This window comes from Triturus cristatus, chromosome 9 (assembly GCF_964204655.1).
Source record: "Triturus cristatus chromosome 9, aTriCri1.1, whole genome shotgun sequence".
In the NCBI taxonomy this organism is placed as follows: domain Eukaryota; kingdom Metazoa; phylum Chordata; class Amphibia; order Caudata; family Salamandridae; genus Triturus; species Triturus cristatus.
This window is the reverse complement of record NC_140592.1, coordinates 1,170,099,829-1,170,116,386: the sequence shown is the minus strand read 5'-3', so window position 1 is coordinate 1,170,116,386 and position 16,558 is coordinate 1,170,099,829. Positions and strand designations below refer to the sequence as shown.

The window sequence follows — 16,558 nt, the reverse complement described above, 5'->3', positions numbered from 1 at the left end:
TGTCCAGCACTCTGGCAGAAACCTGCGCCCCACGTAGACCTCATGCTCAGCACTCTGGCAGAAACCTGCGCCCCACGTAGACCTCATGTCCAGCCCTGTGGCAGAAACGTGTGCCCCACGTAGACCTCATGCTCAGCACTCTGGCAGAAACCTGCGCCCCATTTAGACCTCATGTCCAGCACTCTGGCAGAAACCTGCGCCCCACGTAGACCTCATGTCCAGCCCTGTGGCAGAAACGTGTGCCCCACGAAGACCTTATTCCTGCACTCTGGCAGAAACATGCGCCCCACGTAGACCTCATGCTCAGCACTCTGGCAGAAACATGCGCCCCACGTAGACCTCATGTCCAGCACTCTGGCAGAAACCCGCGCCCCACGTAGACCTCATGCTCAGCACTCTGGCAGAAACCTGCGCCCCACGTAGACCTCATGCTCAGCACTCTGGCAGAAACCTGCGCCCCACGTAGACCTCATGCTCAGCACTCTGGCAGAAACCTGCGCCCCACGTAGACCTCATGTCCAGCACTCTGGCAGAAACCTGCGCCCCACGTAGACCTCATGCTCAGCACTCTGGCAGAAACCTGCGCCCCACGTAGACCTCATGCTCAGCACTCTGGCAGAAACCTGCGCCCCACGTAGACCTCATGCTCAGCACTCTGGCAGAAACCTGCGCCCCACGTAGACCTCATGCTCAGCACTCTGGCAGAAACCTGCGCCCCACGTAGACCTCATGTCCAGCACTCTGGCAGAAACCTGCGCCCCACGTAGACCTCATGCTCAGCACTCTGGCAGAAACCTGCGCCCCACGTAGACCTCATGTCGAGGCCTCTGGCAGACGTTAAGGATGGGTGGTGGGCGCACTCGTGATTTTAAAGGATAGACTGAAATTTTACCGGTAGGCGTGCAATATTGCCTTATGCTTGCGTGGCACGTGGTTTGAAGGAAAGGGGGTGGCCTAGTATGAAATTTACTAGGACTGCAATATGCACAGCTGTGAAGTTTTTTCAAACATTTAATTCATTTTGCATCAAAATAAACAATGATCATATACAATTTTTCCATATGAGTTTACACAAAATACATAATTATTCAATGTGTATACATTTATACAGTAATAGACACAAGTAACTAATTGCGTAACTTTTCAAACACCCAATGCATTTCGGGACATTTGTGGTCCCTTCGTCAGGGGTAAACTGTTGGAGAAGAAAGGAGAGTATATATCAAAATCTGCACGTTGCGTGAACAGAAGGTCGTATTTTTTTAACTTAAAATAGGTATACGATACCTTTCCATAGTTCGCATGAGTTACATGTTCGTGTTTCTAAGGAAAAGGTTCAAAACAATGGAGATGTAAAAAAGACTGATCTCTCTGTTGATTAGTAATGATAAATACTGCAAGGAACCCCGATATCGTACCTGATCAGTTGTGTCATTTTACACGATGTTCATGTTGCAACGTAAAAAAATCTGCAGGAATAAAAACTGTGTGTTAACTACGCTGTATGAAGCACTATGTCTGGATACGCTCAATGCTTAAAGCGGAGCTCACCTTGTTGATGATAATTCAGGTGGCGGTAAGTAACCGTCACTGAAGCTGAGTGTTGCTGATCTGGAAATGAAGGACAAAACCTTATAATCCAGTCAAATCTGCTAGTAAAAACCCATAGAAATGGGGCCAAAAAGTAGAATGTGCTTACCGATTCAGAAAAACGTTCGTTGAGCGGTGTGTTTCCCCGAGCGCCCTCGGTCGAGGTTTGTAGCTCGTCAGTTTCAGGTGAGTAAATAGTCACGCTGCGAGCGTGAGCTTGGAAACTAAGAAAAGACTATGAGGAAACATAGTCGTGAAGAAAGACTCAAGTGCTACTCGTAAGATCGATACGAGTTTAAAAAATCTATTAATTTTTCTGTAAGGTGTGTATGTGATCTTCATTGGAAATTAAATATAATAAGAATCATCATTGAATAATTCGGCTAATTTTCAAAATTGAGTAAAAGCACCGTGAGCGTGCTCATCGTGCGCGGGTCGTTTGCCGATAAAGTTATAAAAAACGAACCTAAACGGATGTAGTTGGTGAATGTGATTGTGGATGATGAAGTTTGATGAATAAAGTTATGTAGTCGCCAGGGTTTGCATTACCTGGCTTCATAGAATAGTATAAGTAAACATAGTTTACACACTGAACTTCAACAACAATATATCAATTCGAAACGTGATCTGATGTTACAGGTCGTGTAAATTGTCTGATCATTTACAGCGTCAACAATTTGATACAGAACATCATCATGAACAAAAAACAAATTCTATAGTCCTTTACTAAGGAGGTTCAGACAAAGGGAACTAATGTATGTGGGAATATACGTATGTGTAATGTCAGGTAGGAGATAAACGTGGGTAGAATGCATTCTAGGTGGGAGTGCTTTCGAATTGAGTCGGGATCCCAAAGCGGAGTGCGAGTATCAGATATGAGTATTGTTTTTTAGAGAAAACAAGCCATCTCAAATTTATCATTGAGTCCGTGCGGGGTAAGAGTTTTCAGCTTCTTTATCCAAAATGCCTCTCTTTGTAAAAGGTACTTTGAATTGTCACGATCTGTGTGTTTTGGTACTTCTTCGATAATTTGAAATTTCAGTTGGGCAATTTGATGTCGTGATTCCTCCCAATGTGTCGCTATACTGGACGTCGTGCTTTTGGTGCGTATTTTGCTTTTATGTTCCGTCAATCTGATTTTCATTTTCCTCTCAGTTTTGCCGACGTATAGTAGCCCACAGGGGCATTTGATGGTGTAAATGACATTTTCCGAGTTGCATGTTGTGCTGCTGTGAATTTTAATTTTTTGACCCGTTGATGGATGCAGTAAAGTGTCACCTGTAATTACATTATTGCAGTGTGTACAGTTCCAGCATTTTTGTGTGCCTTTACTTGGTTCAAGAGTCCTTGTTGGTTTTTGTTTTTTGGATAATAATTCCTTCAAGTTTTGGGCTCTTGTGAAGGCGAATAATGGTTTCTCTTTGAAGAGATTTTTGAAGTCAGTTTCTAATTGGAGTAAATTCCAATGCTTGTTGATAGTTTGTTTGATCTTCCTGGATGCTGTAGAATATTTAGAAACAAAAACTGTACGTGTGCTTGTCTCTTTTGGGACTTTCTTCAATAATTCTTCACGAGGTCGGATCTTGACTTTGTTGAGTTGTTCTATGAGGAGTTTCTCAGGATACCCTCTGTCTGTGTAATTCTTTATTTGTTGATGCCATGTGGATTCACATGCCATATCTGTAGAAGAGATTCTTTTAGTTCGCAAAAATTGGGAAACTGGTAAATTCCGAATCAACGAAGGAGGATGAAAGCTGCTGAAAAGCAGAGCATTATTTCTGTCTGTAGGTTTTTTGTACACACTCGTTTGTATTTCGCCTTGTCCAATGTCAATCCATACATCTAAAAACGTGATTGATTTGCGGCTTATCGTGTGAGTGAATTGAATTCGAGGATCTATCAAGTTGAGTGTCCGTATGTTGTTGATAAGTTCTGGTTCTGACTGGTTCCAAATGAGGAAGATGTCGTCTATGAAACGTTTGAAGAATATGAGACCTTCTTTCCATGTAAGGTCCCGGAGGATGTAATCGTGTTCAAATTTTGCCATATACGTGTTAGCGTATGCGGGCGCTCCTGGAAAACCCATAGATGTTCCATTTAATTGTATGTAGAACTTTTCATCCCAGCAGAAATAACTGTTTTGTAGGCAAAACTCTAGCAGTTGTAGAATGAAGTGTTTGGGTGTTTGTGTGTTTTCTTGTTGCAATAGAGCCCATTCTACTGCTTCAATTCCGCTGGCGTGTGGTATCGAGGTGTATAATGCTACTACATCTATAGTGCATAAAATCCAATTTTCTGTGTTTAATCATTTGTAGATTTCTCAGGAAGTCCGTGGTATCTTCAATATAAGTATCCCAGTTTTGGACAAATGACTGCAGAAATATGTCGATGAACCTGCCTGGTTTTTCAAATATTGAATCACATCCAGAAACGATAGGTCTAAATGGAGGATCCATCAGGTTTTTGTGGATCTTTGGTAGTAGGTAGATCTTTGGTCTCCTTGGGAAATCAGTCCGAAGATATTTTTTAGTTGATGAGTCAATCCAATTAAATTCTTCCGCTTTGTCCAGCATGAGATTGAGATTGTTGGAAATTTCCTTTGTGGGGTCTTTGTCAAGTTTTCCATAGGTAGCTTCATTAGTGATGTGTTCAAGAACTTTCCTTTGGTAGTGCTCGGAATTCATGATTACTAATCCTCCCCCTTTATCTGCTTTCGATATTGTGATCGTTAAGTTTCTCGCTAATTTAGTTAAAGCACTTTTTTCAGCTCTGCTCAGGTTTTTGGTTTTGTTGGAATATTGTATCTTTTTTAAATCTTGTTGTACCAGTAATTCGAATGTGTCCAGAGTTTTGTGAGACACTGGAGCGACAAAAGTGCTTTTGGGTTTAAAAGTTGGAAGTGTTGGATCTGTAGTAGAGTTGTCCGTTGGATCTTGGGGACAAATGTTGGTGAAGAAATTACGGAGTCTCAAGACTCTCATGAATTTATAAAGAGCTACGTCTGTCTCTAATTCTGTGCTGTTGTAGGTACTCACAAAGGACATTCCTTTGTTCAGTACATTTTCTTCAAACGATGTTAATTTTAAGGAAGAGATGTTTATGATGAGGCTTTTGTTTGGCTCCTCAGGCCCTTTTTGCTTTTGTCTTTGTCCTTTTCCTCTCCTTGTTTTTCGATACCGCTGGTTGTTTTGGTTTGGCTCTTGTCTGGGGGTCTCCCTTGCTCTCTGCTGGAGTCCAAAAAAGACGATGAAGGACCAGATGTACTGGGTATTGCACTTGGTGAACCTTCTGCTGGTGCTTTTGTCGTGGTTTTTGAGCTGGTGCTGGCTTTAAATGATGCTCGTTGGGTATCAATGTCTGAGTCGGACACAACACTTTCCTCTGAGGATGCTTGGGTGGTTTTTTTGGTGGTAAATCTACGTTGAGTGTATACGTCGGCCCAAGTATAAACTTCATTCAGCTTATAATCAATTGTATCTCTCTTAAATTTTCGTAGTTTAGTCTCTTGTAGCTCTTTCCCATATTTGTCTAGTTTTAAGTTAAGACTTTCTAGGAATTGTCCCCATGGTTCAACTTCCATTCTTGTTGATAGTTCAGTTTTTAAAGTGTTTATTTCTTCTTCTAAGTCCCGGATTGTCTTGGACAGTTCCTCAATTATCAGCAGTATCAGATCCAGAGAACATTTATTTAAAATGGAATACCATTTTTCCATGAATTGTGGGTTGTTTTGGAGTCTGAAAAGCATTGGACGTATTGATAATCTTAGACCACGTGGGATCCGTTTGACTCGATGGTATTGTATTAATGTGGAAGCGTGTAAACGTTGGTTAAGTTCTCTTCTGGTGAGATATTCCAATTGGCGTAGTTGTTGTGTAACTGATCCGCTCTGTGCGTCAAATGATCTTGTCTCCTTTATTAGATTGTAAATTTCATTTGCGTCTTCTGTTGTGTAACCTTTAATTGTGGCTCGATTTTCAGTAATGCTGGAAATGGATTCGAAAGACATTTTTGCGCGGTGCAGTCCACCAAAGTCGCACAAGTGATAACGTTAAGGATGGGTGGCAGAAACATGTGCCCCACGTAGATCTCATGCTCAGCACTCTGGCAGAAACCTGCGCCCCACGTAGACCTCATGTCCAGCACTCTGGCATAAACATGTGCCCTATGTAGACCTTATGCCAGCACTGTGGCAGAAATATGCGCCCTACGCAGCCCTCATGTCCAGCACTCTGGCAGAAACAAGCGCCCCTCGTAGACTTCATGTGCAGGTACTTGTCTGCTAAGGCTCTTTGTCGTAGGTATGAGGCACAATATAAATGCAAGTAGAACCCAAAACGCAATAAATTGGATGCAAGGCCGCCTGAACTTGAATCACTGTGTGATCTTGTGCACCTCCCATGACTGCGTCTCGCCGCATTCAGTTAGTACCCGGCACTCCTTCCTTTGTTAGCCAAGAATAGCCTTGTGCGCTGATGCGCCCTGTCATCGCTGGGTAAAAATAACGCTGTCCTAATAGTATCGGGCCGCTATTGAAGGCCACATGTGTACTCTGCAATAAAAAATGTGTAATTAACGGAGCGGGATTACAGGCGGGCCAGGGATCGGAGGGGGTGTGCAGCCCCTTCCACCGTGCCCTGGATGTGGGGAGGATACCAGCTGTCTGGCTGTAACCCCCCCGCCCTTGATGCCTCGCACCACTTCCCCATGCTCTCCCCACTGCATCGCCCTCCTGGTGTACAGCGCTGCGTGCCCTGTAGTTAAGCGGCGCTATGGCAGTCACACACATACGTTCACGCGCATAGACTCCGCCCCTCCGCTGTGCCAGGGCTCGTCTCCTCGGCGCAGCCCATTCTTCGACACTCGCCCCGTGTCCACTGTTGTGAGTGTGTTATAATGTGTTTCCTTGGGCACCTTATTATTTTCTACGGAAAGGGATGTGTTCGAACCTGCTGTGCCTTGGCTGTGTCTGTCCATGCCTCCAGCATTCCCCGCTCTGCTCAGCCAGGGTGTGATGTCATGGGATGGGGGCGAGTGACAGACAGACAGACAGACAGACAGTGGGCTGAGCTGGGAGGATGCTGCTCCTGGTGGGCCTTCCCTTAAGTAACGTGTGTCTTTCTGGTAATCCTCTTCGATACCCCTACAATTTATGAATCTACCTCAACTGCTGCCTGAATCCTGCCCACCCAGAGCACAGCTCTCATTCACAGTAACTGTCCACTTGTCTGTCAGAAGTAAGACTGAGTTGGGAAGAGAAGGTGGCGCTGCGCCTCAGGGCCGGGGCACTGCGCCTCAGGGCCGGGGCACTGCGCCTCAGGGCCGGGGCACTGCGCCTCAGGGCCGGGGCACTGCGCCTCAGGGCCGGGGCACTGCGCCTCAGGGCCGGGGCACTGCACTCTAAGAAAAGTGTTGTTGCTGTGCTAGGAGAACGCTGTCACTATACCAGGAGGGCCCCGTGTCACTCTTCCGTAGGGAGAGTGTCACTATACCAGGAGGGCCCCGTGTCACTGCACCCTAGTGAGTGTCACTGTACCAGGAGGGACCCGTGTCACTGTTCCCTAGAGAGTGTCACTATACCAGGAGGGCCCCGTGTCACTGCACCCTAGTGAGTGTCACTGTACCAGGAGGGACCCGTGTCACTGTTCCCTAGAGAGTGTCACTATACCAGGAGGGCCCGTGTCACTGCACCCTAGTGAGTGTCACTGTACCAGGAGGGCCCCGTGTCACTGCACCCTAGTGAGTGTCACTATACCAGGAGGGCCCCGTGTCACTGTACCCTAGAGAGAGTGTCACTGTACCAGGAGGGCCCCGTGTCACTGCACCCTAGTGAGTGTCACTATACCAGGAGGGCCCCGTGTCACTGTATCCTAGAGAGAATGTCACTGTACTAGGAGGGCACCGTGTCACTGCACCCTAGGGAGAGTGTCACTGTACCAGGAGGGCCCTGTGTCACTGTACCCTAGGGAGAGTGTCACTGTACCAGGAGGGCCCCGTGTCACTGTACCCTAGTGAGTGTCACTGTACCAGGAGGGCCCCGTGTCACTGCACCCTAGTGAGTGTCACTGTACCAGGAGGGACCCGTTTCACTGTTCCCTAGAGAGTGTCACTGTACCAGGAGGGCCCCGTGTCACTGTACCCTAGTGAGTGTCACTGTACCAGGAGGGCCCCGTGTCACTGTACCCTAGTGAGTGTCACTGTACCAGGAGGGCCCTGTGTCACTGTACCCTAGGGAGAGTGTCACTGTACCAGGAGGGCCCCGTGTCACTGCACCCTAGTGAGTGTCACTGTACCAAGAGGGTCCTGTGTCACTGTACCAGGAGGGCCTCGTGTCACTGTACCCTAGGGAGAGTGTCACTGTACCAGGAGGGCCCCGTGTCACTGTAACCTTGTGAGTGTCACTGTACCCTAGTGAGTGTCACTGTACCAGGAGGGCCCCATGTCGATGTACCCTAGGGAGAGTCACTGTACCAGGAGGGCCCCGTGTCACTGTACCCTAGAGAGAGTGTCACTGTACTAGGAGGGCACCGTGTCACTGCACCCTAGTTATTGTCACTGTACCAGGAGGGCCCGTCTCACTCTTCCCTAGGGAGAGTGTCACTGTACCAGGAGGGCCCGTGTCACTGCACCCTAGGGAGAGTGTCACTGTACCAGGAGGGCCCGTGTCACTGCACCCTAGGGAGAGTGTCACTGTACCAGGAGGGCCCTGTGTCACTGTACCCTAGGGAGAGCGTCACTGTACCAGGAGGGCCCCGTGTCACTGTACCCTAGTGAGTGTCACTGTACCAGGAGGGCCCCGTGTCACTGCACCCTAGTGAGTGTCAGTGTACCAAGAGGGCCCCGTGTCACTGCACCCTAGGGAGAGTCACTGTACCAGGAGTGCCCTGTGTCACTGTACCAGGAGGGCCCTGTGTCACTGTTCCCAGGGGAGAGTCACTGTGCCAGGAGGGCCCTGTGTCACTGTACCCTAGAGAGTGTCACTGTACCAGGAGGACCCCGTGTCACTGTACCAGGAGGGCCCTGTGTCAGTGTACCCTAGTGAGTGTCACTGTCCTGGGAGGGCCCCGTGCCACTGTACCCTAGTGAGTGTCACTGTACCAGCAGGGCCCCGTGTCCCTCTGCCCTAGGGATGGTGTCACTGTACCAGGAGGGCCCCGTGTCACTGTACCCTAGGGAGAGTGTCACTGTACCAGGAGGGCTCCGTGTCACTGTAACCTTGTGAGTGTCACTGTACCAGGAGTGCCCGTGTCACTGTACCCTAGAGAGTGTCACTGTACCAGGAGGACGCCGTGTCACGTACCAGGAGGGCCCTGTGTCAGTGTACCCTAGTGAGTGTCACTGTCCTGGGAGGGCCCCGTGCCACTGTACCCTAGTGAGTGTCACTGTACCAGCAGGGCCCCGTGTCCCTCTGCCCTAGGGATGGTGTCACTGTACCAGGAGGGCCCCGTGTCACTGTACCCTAGGGAGAGTGTCACTGTACCAGGAGAGCCCTGAAGCAGTGGCTTATTTTTTATTAAATCTAAAAACCTTATTCAGGACAAGACGTGGAATTTGCCATCTCTACAGTGAGCCCTTCGGTACTGCAAAGATGCTCTAAGCCACAGTGCACCTCAGCCACCGTCCCTGGCCTCGAGAACTCAAACTCCCTGGCCTCCTGCTCCCCAGAAAAATACAGAGAGGAACAGCTAGCAGCGCCCTGAGGGCTCCGCCTCTAGCGACCTCCCACCCACCAGCCTAGATGACACCCTAGAGATGGCTGGCCGGGGCTATCTAGCTCATGTGAGGAGTCTTTGCACAGCCAATGTCCAGTAGGAATTTTGCAACCCCACAGGACGTCGGCTGCAGCCTCTGAAGCAGTTGCTTCTCTTTTGTTTGAGAGTGACTTTTGAACAGTGCTTACACAGATCAACTCCCCCTCTCTGAAGACCTGCCACAGCTGATCATACATTAACGGGTTGGAGGTTCCGCAGCTGAACCAGGCCACGCCTCCCCCACCTCTTACACAATACACTATTTTTTCAAGTTGGCAGGTCTGCCTGCCCACTCCCCTCCCCCAGCCCACACTGCAGCCTCAATGCTCCCATTTAATCCTTCCACAATGTGTTTTACTGAAGTAACTGTTATTTCCCTGGAAAGTCTGAGAGGACTGGAGAGGGTCATGAGTGGGGCAGCACGGACACATTGATGTCCATCTCTGGGAGTTTGCCCAACTGCAGCATACCATAAAGAAAGAGCTCATGTTTGGGAAAATGGGTCACATTTGGCAGCTCTGCTCCTCAGAGCAATGGTATGCTATTCAGCCCAAGTATTCTGCTATTTCAGAACAATCCCCATATGGGGATCACTTAGACCCATAAGTTAGTGAAATTGTCACACATCTAACAATATAGAATCAGACTTCTTCATCGTGCAGGTTTTTCAAACTTTCATATTTATTCAGTGATCGATAGCACAATTATGCCTATATTTACCAGTAAAATGTTCTTATATCTTTCCCTAATACTGTACGACATCCTTTTTGAGTCTCGCCTAACAGCGCGCATGCATTGTTGCTGCAAGGGGTATTTTATACAGTAAAGGGCTTGGAGTCCGCCCTTACTTACCATTGGTTCGCTCCATCTTCACTCTTCTTTGCAGCCTTTTAATTGGGCATCACAGGTCACTGCGTCAGTTCCTTCAGTAAAACATGGATGAAGTACCGATTAATTAAACTTAATTAGTGGCCTTCTCCTGTTCGCTCTATGATTAAGGTACTATTTCTTTTTTTACCCCTCCCACTCCCCCTTGTGGCTTGGTGTTTGTTTCTTTCCCCTCTAGCGCGAACTCAACACAAAGGAATTGGAGCGCTTGACATGAGCTCCAGTTGTGTTGCATTCATGTTTTTTTTTATTTATTTAGGAACAGAGACACATTAAACAAGGTTACATTCATTTTTTATGTTTAAGCGCGGGGCAATTAAGTTATTTGCTTAGAATCATAGGATGTTGAGTGATGCCGAACCTCGAACCTGGCCACCTGTAAAATTTTCCGCCATTTGATGCTTTAAACTGAATTGAGCCACCCGTCCTGTACTCTCTCATGGAATACGTCATTGCTTCCCAAGCTCCGATTCCATTGATGGATCATGATTATTTAAGTATGATTCTGCTTGATCAAATCCTGCTAATTGTGTGTGAATTACTAAATGTACTTAGGAAACATGACTAACATTGTGACTCGTTGAACACTGTGAGTTTAAAACTGCATCGTAAAATCATGCAGAAGGGTCGCAAACTGGTTTGAGATCGAGTCACTCATGACAGAGAGAAAAAAACTATGAATGTGATATAATATTAATGTGCAAAGTAATAATGTCGTTTGTGTTCTAGCAAAGGTTTCTTTAATGAAAAATGTTTCTTGCTATATTTCTCAACACGCAGAATTTGAAACTACAGAAAACAGCTCATTTATTATTGAAAATATTTAGACTGTGTTTAAAAGCAATATGAAATAGTGTTCTTATATTATTCTTATGTGTTTATATTTCTCCAAATGCTTTTAAGGTAACACATTTTCCTTTAGAAAAAGCTATTTTTGTGGTTTTCAAATGTAGGCCTCAACATGTATTATGATCTTTCATTGTAGGCTTCAGAAATGTATTTTGTCCTTCATTATTTCCTTCAATGTTCTAAAAAGTGGACTTGAATATTTTAGCTGTGAGTATTATCACTGACGTTTCTGTCCTACAGTTTGAATGCCCAATTGCTGTGAATAAAATGTGACAACCTTGTTGCAAGTCAACTCGGAAGCGAGCGTGTGGACGTGTTAAGTTGCAAGTGTGCTTCCTAGTTCCGAGGTGAACTGATTTTCCATATTCTTAGAAAACAAGGAGACAAAGGACAATGATGTTACGTGAGGGTTCCGGATGATTTGGGCTGGAGAAAGATCATTCCACGATCACACCATAAGACTCAACCAATAGAATCTGTACAAACTGTGCAAAAGATACTTTGTGGGGTAAAATTATGAACATTTTGAGGTATAATTGCCCCGTGGGGAAAGGACGTGTGCGGCTATTTTCCTTGCAATTCTTGGGCACGACATGCTGTCAGTCTGAACTCTGATTTCCCTTGAAGTGAACTCTCCTGATTTCCCCCTGCGCTTCATCGGCTGGTGAAGTTGAGCAGGCTAAACCTTTCGGCTGAAGGGTTGACTACTCTGGCTATTGCACGCAGTGCTCTAGACTATCTTGCGCCTCGGTCCTGATAAATATACAATCGAATTTTGGTTCGTATGATTCCTGAAATTGCATACAATTTTTACTATATATGTTCTGTCTTTCTCTCTCTCTCTACCCTCACGCCAGGCATTTGATTTAAGATGTATTTTTGCTTTAAACTGTAATTGAACTGTGATTTACCTGTATACATTTGAATAACCAAGTATTAAATGAATTCTACTGTATTTTTGCATTTGACCATTTCATCTTGAAGTTTAGATAAAGGTATCTTGATAAGTATTCCAAGTTTGTCTTTCTTTATTGATATTATAGACAGTGTATGGTTATTGATTATTGTTCTTAGACATTTCTTAATTACAGGTCCTCATGAAGGAGTGGCCTCCGTCTCTAATTATCTGAGTCCCTATTAGCTCTTCCAAGATCTATTGGAGGGCCTCATGAATGATTTGTAAGTGGTCATAGAGTTTCAATGGGCCCAAACTCTGTGTTATTGAAAACTGGTTATTGATATTTGTGTTTATGGTATGGTGAGTAATCTCAGGTTTATGCTCACAATTATACACCGCTTCCGCTGGATCACCATCATTGAAGTGGCTGCTTGAATTCACAAGGGCCCACTCACCGGCAGTGTCTTTTTGATGGCATCCTCCCATGACTCTCCTCACCTTTCCAATGGCCCTAGGTGATCTTCAGTGATCGGTCCTTTGTCCAGTCCGCTGGACTCTGGGTCCGTGTGGCCCACCCGCCAGGGCTATTTCACTTCGTGAGCGGCGGCCTCCGGAGTCAATCAAGTGTTCCCAGGAGTATAGTCCTTACTTGCTTGGCGAGTTTATGATTAATAGCAGGTAGGATGGTAAAGGATATTTTGGGGGCTGGTTGGAGCTCCCCTAAACAGCATCCATCATCTTAGCTGGTTAGCCAAGACAGTTGTATCTACAGTTAAAAACCAGTAGCAGCTGCCAGAAGGGAAAGTGGTGGGGCAATAATAAACTAATTTAAAATAAAACTTGCCTACCGCCTCACTGCCTTCCCCCTCGGTGCTCGTGTCTCTTCTCCTGATCACAGGCTCCCAAACTCCCCAGCGCAAATCCAGACGCTGCTCTCATGCTGTTAATACTGTTCCCCAGAGAGCAGTGTCAGGATTGGGCGGAGGGGGCTGGTTTACGCTCCAAGAGGGACTGGGAGCCTGTACCAGCTTCTTTCCATGCACCAGCCTGGAAACATCTAAGTGCACATGATAGTTTGGCCATTCTAAGACAGCCGGCCAAACCGTCATGCACACTTGCAGTGCCCACCACTGCAAGTGCCCTCCATGCTTGCCTTGGCCCCATCTCCTAGACGCAGCTCGGCTCCTGCCATGAAAAATAAAATGATAACAAGACTGATTTATTATCGTTTTATTTTACATGATTTTATGCTCCTGATGAGGCACTCGGGCGATGCTCTTCTGCCATAATAGAGGGGCCGTCACTGTTTAGACACCTGTAGTAGACTGTGATATATTGCCTGACTTGTAGTGTCTATTGCACACCAATCTGGACCACGTTTATAGCTTGTTGTGGACATGTTCATTGTCAATTAAAGTAATTTCATTGACAGTGAACTTGGGGGCAGTTAAATGACTAGTAGGGTAATTTGTATATGTAATTTGAAAGAAGTATTTTGTTTGTGAGTGCACTATTCTGCAATTTGATGGGAAAGGTCATGCTGATTATGGAAATGTATTCAGTACTCGTGGCAATGACAGTCCATGTTAAGGTGGTTTTATTTAGGATATTCCCCACAAAAACAAGACACTTTTACGGGTATCAGAGTTTCCGCTCTCTAAAAGACGTGGAAAAAAAGCTGTGAGCCGCAAGATGCCCCAAAATACAGAGTGACATGACATATGCGAAATAGAATAAATAAGTTTATGACACTCCAATGCATTGCACGTATGAGCACATTTCATGCAAAAAACATCCGGCACACGCAGTGCTTAATTTGTAAAAAAATAAATAAGTGCAGGGCCCTTCGCTGGAGGCCACTTCAGCTCACACCACCCATAGCCCATGCCCGAGCTGCCAATGACAATACAAACACAACTATTATCACACTCCTACGAGTGTGACAGTTCACACTATTCCAGGCCTCCAAAGCTGTAAGAATGGCTTGAATGGGGAGTATTAGCCATTTTTTAATGTATACTGAATTTATAAACAACTATTGCTGTGCTCATCTTTAAATTAAAATAAACAGCCCCACCACCTGGCAGACTGTTATAGGTGCCGGTGTTGACAATTAAGTGCTGGTGCCGAGCACCAGAAATCACCAGCCCAAATTAAGCACTGGGCACACGTCCAGATGCTGTGTGGACCAGAAGCATTTGGAAAGGTGATCATTATGGCCAACAGGCTTATTCCTTGAAGTTTAATCGGTAATGTTTGCAGTAACTGCAACAATAGCACCTAATGTCTTGCATTTGCATGTTTTGCAAGTGATCCATGGTTTGATGTAACCTCTGTCCAACATCTTTGCGTTAAATGCTCTTCTGGTGAATAATAGATATTTCATTACCTATTTTTGGGGGCAGTGGTCTAGGTTAATGACAGGGCCAAGAGTGCTTTGAGCACCATGATGCTTTTTATGTAATACATAGTAAGGAAGAACCTTTTATCCCTCCCTGAAATAAATCCTGCATATTGCAATGTTTCTATAATGGATTTTTGTACTATACATTTCGTAGATTACTGCTTTTATTTTCTTACGATCCCAACCTATCATGTTTTTTTCTTCTTTTGATACGGCTTCTCATTCACAAAACCTGATGTAATTTCATCTAAATGCCAAAGCCCGCAGTAGAGCTTGGCAACTTAATTTATCCAGTGAATGCTGTGAATTGCACTGTACGTTTTCTATGGTCTGGCTAGACAGCGCAGCTGCCGCCAGACAGAGCGTTACTAGAGAGGCGCTTTCATTCTGCTCACATTTTGGGAGCCCGGAGTACATATTTTGATTGTGCAAAAGTTGTGTGCTTCCACAAAAAAGTGCTAGACCTCTACACAGCTGTGATAATTGTTTTTATTAGGTCAAAGCCTACCAGACAGCGCAGCTGTCTAGGTTTGTTAAAGACATCTTGGGGACATTTAGAAAGCTTTCCTGGGAATGCATTCTGCTCGCTGCTTAACATTGGCATTGAGGTTTGTAACTCACATTTTCTAGCTTTCTATTTGCTGGCTTAATTTGTTCTAGGCTGTCCATTATGTGTTTGTCCCTCCCAAGGAGCAAAGACTTCTCACTCAACCTCTCCTTGTATTCTTCCATGAGTGCTCCTTTCTGCAAACAGGCGTGTAAATCTTGTTCTTATCTTGTCACATTTTGCTGTGCATTCCAAGACAAAGGTCAGATGTCAGATTCTGTCTTCGAAGGGAGCTTGGTGTTTACTTTTCTTTCTCTGAATTCAAAGTGAAAGGATTTATGTGAGAATCTTGCTGGATACTGGGGGTGGGAAAGGTTTATTTCTAGCACGCAACAACATTTAAATGAACTGTGCAAGAATTTCTGAATATATCAGAATTTGCAATGTACAAATGAAGCACATTTATTGTTAATTATGAAGTGTGTTGGAAACAAATACTTTAATATGATCAAAACAAATCAATTTACTAGATGATGCCACTCCCACACATTATAGTTTGTGCATTGTATAGTTTTATAAGCACAACTGGTAAGTCCGTGCAAATGTAATGGTCATATCAACTGAAAATGTGTTGTTTGTCATGGCAGTGTGCTATCACACTAAGCATACTCCACTCTATGCCACTTCGCTCTACTCTGCACCACTCCATGCCACTGCACTCTACTCCACTCTTCACTACTCGACTCTACACCACTTCACTCTACTCTGTGCCAATGCACTCAACGCCACTCTACACCACTGCACTTAACACCACTCCAGCATAGGCCTCCCCTCTCTACTCTGTAAAGTTCCACTCTGCAACACTGCACTCTATGCCCCTGCACTCTATGCCAATGCACTCTACTCTGTATCACTTACCTCTACGCCCCAGCACTATCTGGTAATCTACTGCATGCCAACCTGATCTACTCTGCACCACTGCACTCTACACCACTGCACTCTACCCTGCACCAAACCACTCTACGCCACTTTGCTTTACTCTGAAACAATCCACTCTATGCCACTGCACCACAGTACTCTACACCCCTGCTCTCTACACCACTCTACGCCAATGCACTGTACACCACTTCACTCTATGACACTCTACTCTGCAACACTGCACTGTCTGCCAGTGCACTGTACACCACTGTACACCATTATATGGAACTTCACTCTGCCACTCTACTGTATGCCACTCTACTCTATGCTACGGCTCTCTATACCACTCTACTCTGCACCACTCTAATCTATGCCACTGTATTCTATGATGCTCCAATGTGCGCCACTAAATTCTACACCACTACACTCTATGCTGTTATACTCTGCAACACTCTATGCCACTGCACTCTTCACCACTATACTATGCAGCTCTCCATGCCAATGCATTTTAGGCCACTGCACTCTTCACTACACCACTGCACTGTGCGCCACTGCAGTCTGACCCACTGCACTCTACCTGAACTCTTTTCCACTGCACCACTATATTCAACGCCACTGCACTCTATGCCACTGCACTTAACACCACTGCAGTCTATGCCACGGAATTCTAAGGCACTATCCTCTACTCTGCACCACTGTACACTACTCTACTCAGC

General features: G+C 45.7%; 1 long non-coding RNA gene across 1 annotated transcript in view; it reads right to left on the bottom strand.

Moving 5' to 3' along the window:
• Window positions 1-16,558, bottom strand: part of LOC146799574 (uncharacterized) — a 152,702-nt gene that overhangs the window by 82,430 nt on the left and 53,714 nt on the right. The window contains exon 2 of the long non-coding RNA XR_014968945.1: window positions 10,191-10,261. This is a non-coding gene — a long non-coding RNA (uncharacterized LOC146799574). The remainder of the gene's footprint in view (window positions 1-10,190; window positions 10,262-16,558) is intronic.